The sequence below is a fragment of the Lygodium microphyllum genome, chromosome 8 (genome assembly GCF_053477565.2).
Source record: "Lygodium microphyllum isolate KBCC chromosome 8, Lygodium_microphyllum_v1.1.10, whole genome shotgun sequence".
Taxonomy (NCBI): domain Eukaryota; kingdom Viridiplantae; phylum Streptophyta; class Polypodiopsida; order Schizaeales; family Lygodiaceae; genus Lygodium; species Lygodium microphyllum.
In genome coordinates, this window is record NC_141142.1 from 74,259,914 (window position 1) to 74,264,919 (window position 5,006).

Sequence of the window (5,006 nt, forward strand, 5' to 3'; positions counted from 1 at the left end):
CACCCATCTTCTAGTCAATTCAATCTTCTCATCAAGTACTAGTTTTCTAGTTCTTCCCACTCAAAAACTCCACAAAAGCATGTAGCAAATCAAGTCTTTGTACCTTAACTACTGGTGAAGCTCCTACCAAACATGGTTTAGAGTGATACCTACTAAGATCTTCACTATTTCAATCATGTCCCTTTGGTAGCCATTCCTACCCTATTTTAGCAACATATATCCTCCACAAGTACAAGAAAAAGTCAAGCTTTTTAGTCCACCAATTAGTGAAGCTCTTAGCAAGATTAACTCTAGTAAGTCTCAACCAAAAAAGACTTCACGATACTCTTTCAAATTTTTCCTACCCTTTCTCTAATCATATCTTTGTGTATATATAGTGATACATGAACTATTACTCCTTCTCTTCAAGAAAAAGCTTATACTATTCTTAATGTAGCACTACTTTTTCTTTGTTATGGCTAATCTACTCATCAAGGACTTGTAAGTGCCATTAATGAGTTGAGTTTGATAAAGACATGGTGAGAGGTGGCACAAAATTTGGGAGCACTACATCATTGTGTGATTAGCTTCAAAAAAGCTAAGGATTTTTCTTCTTAATCATTGGCAATGATTAGCCTAATCTTTTATGTTAACCCACTTGACAATTGAATGGTTTTTACACTTGAACCACTTGAATTAGTATCAAGATAATCTATGTGTATGCTAAGAAGACACCGTGTCTCTAGTTGTGGGAGTGAATAAGAGTAGTAATTGATAGATAGATGTATAGGATATTAGAGAGATTCTTTAAGTGAGGATTAACGATAGTAAGTGATTAGGAAGATTCTTGTGTGAGAGCAAAGACGATGAAAGAGATTATATAGAGTAGAGACTAAGAAGACATGGAACAATATACATACAAGAGATAAGAGGCTCAAAGTATCCCAAAACCAATCCTTGATTAAGAAAACCTGTTTACAATGAGTCTCCCCTTCATTATGTCTTGTTTCACCCATTTATACCCAAAAACTTGCACCAAACACTAGCTTCTACTTTGCTACTCAAACAACAAATCTGATGGTTCCGTTGGCTCCAAAAGGGGGGTAAAATCCTAGGAAACTTGGTCAAAACTCTACTAGATTGCTCCTTTTTCCCTCTTCCCATCCCTAGAGTGGTATTTGTTGCCTTAAGACTGCCATCACATGCGATGTGAATTTGGAAGCCCTTCTTTTTTCATGAGATCTTCAAAACTGGCTGAAAAGCAACTTAATTTATGTGTGATGCCCTATTCTAGAAGTTTACTATACCTTTTGAGGATATATACAAGAAACAATGTTCAAAATATCAAAAATAGGCTAAAATTATCCAAAAATCCTATAATTTTAAACCATCTATACTATGGACACTAACAATAAATACTAATATGACATTTACTCTCTAGATTAATAAGAAAGATGGATGATGAATCACTCAAGGGTTTTTCACACTATATCTGTGTAGCAGCACGACATCCACTCTCTTTGAACTTGCACATCCTTTAGTATATGCCACATAGTTAACCTTCATCTAGGTCAATATATTCATCTTCCATCCTTGCATCTTCATTGTCCTCTTGATCATCCAAGAAAGCATAAACTTGTTCTTCATCCTACACATGTTCTTCAATTGGTTCACTTACATTCCATTGCTTAAAATCTTGATCCTCTTTCCTGCAATATGAATCTTCAAATCTATACCATCCAGCTCGCACAAAGAATATGTCATGTTATCATGTACATGCTTCACAATATGAGGACCAAACCATCTTCTAGAAACTTTTGTGAATGTTCTATGTTAAGTATCAATACAATTGTCATAGACTAACACCCAATCTCCTTTCTCAATGGGTTTTGGATGAAGCCTATGTTTCATGCCAAAACCTATCTTTATTCTTCAACCTAGAATCTTTTTATACACATAGTTTCAATCTCAATGTATTTAGGAGTGCTTTCTAGCTATTGAATCTACAAAACAAGAAGGTCCTACCTATTCATATCATTCTCCTAAGGTAGCACACTCGAAGTAGTAATAGAATCCTTAATAGGCATAGCAAGCTTTTGGCCATACATCAACTCAGCAAGCATATATCCAATCACTATACTATGTGTAGTGTAATTAGTCCATAAAGTATATGGAAGTAGCCTGGGCCACTCTTGAATCTTATCTCTACATGCCTTAGCTAAAGCTTTGATGATAGGCAGGTGTCTGCATTCACTTTTGCCATTTTCTTTAGGGTTGTATGCTAAAGTGAGAGCAAGATTTATACCTAACCTCAAGAATAAATCCGTAGCTTCTTTGTATCCAACTCTCCTTGATATGCAATTATCTTTTCAACACAGCCATACCGACAAATAACAACTTCCAAAAGAAATTTACATACCACACTTGTAGCCTTTCTTCTTAGCATCCAACCTTCCATTTGATTTGTTAGAACTTCCTTGGCAAGTACAATGTATTGCATTTGCCAAAGTCCCATAGGCATAGTCTCCAAGTCAACCACCCATTTGTAATGCATGGTTAACAGATAGGTAGAATGTAGACCATCACGATATCACACTTTGGAATACTTTGCAAAGTAGTACAAGTCTCTACAAATTGCAACCCATCTTTATACATACATTTTCACCAATATATTTATTTGATCTTCATAAAAATGTTCCACACACGTCGATGAACAGCCCATAGACTCTCATGAAACTCTTTAATAATTTGTTTTTTAGTCTTCTTATCACATATTACCCTCTATGGAGTCCCATTTCTTTTCTTTGGATGCTTCAATAGATGGCCATTCTTCAAGAAATACCCTTATTATTTTCTTCGGATTCTCTTGAACTCCTAATTAGTCCATCCCTCCTGCTTAGTCAAAGAGCTCAAGTAGTGACCAATGAGCAGCCACTCGCCATCATACATGTCTTTTGAAAATGATTCAAGAGAAGATACACAACAACAATGATCTAGTTGATCATAAGAAGTGGACTAGAAATTTGTACCAACATCGTCTCCTTCAACAACCATGTCTTCTTCATGCTCATACTTGGCTCTTGATAAGATATCTATAACTAGATTATCTTTACATGCAATATGGAAAAACTCTAGGTTTAAGGACTTAATGTAAGCAATTCATCATAGTATAGCACCATCTAGAGTTGAGGAATGAGTGATCATCCCAAGAAAAGGTAGACAATCTATCTCAACAACATTGATGTACCAATAAAGAAATTTTATCAAACATCAATGCAATGACCACTCCCCATGATTCCCTCTTAACCTATAGGTAATTTCTTTGTCAAGGACATAAGACATTGTCTCCAAATTGCACAACATATTTTATTTTCCTCTTCATCATCTTGTCCAATAGCCCACCCACCAATGAAAATTTTGACCTTTCCTCAACAATTGATAGAGTGCATCTGCTATATGTGCAAAGTGTGAAATCCAAATAAGATAGAAAACACATGCACCCAACAATCATCTTACCTTTGTTATGGAAGTACAAGTCTCCTTCATCTTTTGAAAGGATTAAACCTTTACTAGAGAAGACCTTTGACCATAAGGCCCAGACATATGTCCCACAATCAAAACTTCCTTGACTCCAAAAACTAACTTTGGCCCAAAAAGAGTAAGATTTTCCTCTTCGAACCTAGATAAAATCTTCTCACAATCAGAAGTATGATCTACAACAAACTTGCCACACCCCCTTGAATCCCCTTCTTCACACCCTTTTATAAGCACATCTTCAAGAAAAGGCATCTTCATCTTTATGTGCATGTGCCCCATGTACCTCCTATATACTCTATATCCCTTGGGACTTTAAGGTTTCTCCATCTCCACATTAGTGAGGATTGGTAGGATCTCCCAAAACTTGTCACTTCCTATTGATGATATCAATGATCTCTTCATGAAACTCATGTTTAGAAATTCCAAGTACCTCTCCCAAAGTAAACTCCACCTTGTTGTTGAGAATTCTTTCTTCCAACACTTTCTTCATATCTCTAGCCAATTCAATGTCAGATTGCAATTTGTAAACTAGAGTTTTAGATTTGCCTTTGCTTTGCTCATGCTTTTTCTCCCTTGGTGCATGGTCCATAGCTACTTTGGGTGGAGGAAAATAATGTGGAATTGCATCATGAGGTAACTCTATCTCCTTTATTCCACTTCCCCTTGTTGCCTTCTTTGATGTACCTCCATTTCTTTCTTCTCCTCATTTGCACTTTTTTTCAAAAATAGCTTCATTTTTTGGCTCCTAGCAATGTATGTATACATTGACAAAGAGTCTATAGGATCATCCCAACCTATTGTTTGTCAAATACAATCACTAACATGGTGCAAAGCAGCATCCCTAGCAACCTTCCCTCTTTCTTCTGCTATCTTTACTGCATAAGGTCAAAGCTCATCCACAAGCTCTCTCATAACACCTTTTCCATAAGGTCAACATATCATCCACAAGTTCTCTCATACCACCTTAGTCAGAACTAAGAGGTAAACTTGTCTCCCGCAAATGAATTTTACCATCTTTAAAGAAGACAACACATTTACCTAGTGCATCTTTCAATGAATCACAATCCTTTTGAAAGTCATTAGTGCTATCACACCATATGCATCTCAAAATAGAAACTCCACAAGTTTGATCCCTTTGTTTAGAGGGTTGTCATTTTTCTTTAAGTCTTGAAAACTTCGATTGCAACTCTCCTATACCTTTCATCAACTCATCCAAAACTGAGTCTTCAACTTTGGGACTTGCAATTATTGGCTTGGTTACTTGCTCCATTGAAGTAGAAGCTAGAATAGTATTAGCCACAACCATCTTGTCCCTTCGTTTATGTCTCTTTGCAAACATTTTTCACCTCTTTCCAATTAGTTTTCAAACCCTATTCAACATCCTTATCTTCCAAAAGTGTTTAAGACTTCTTTGAAGTGGAGTCAGCAACTTGCAAGAAAAGTTCAATCCTTTCAACCTCAAGAGTTTACTATCCTTTGTTTGATAATTG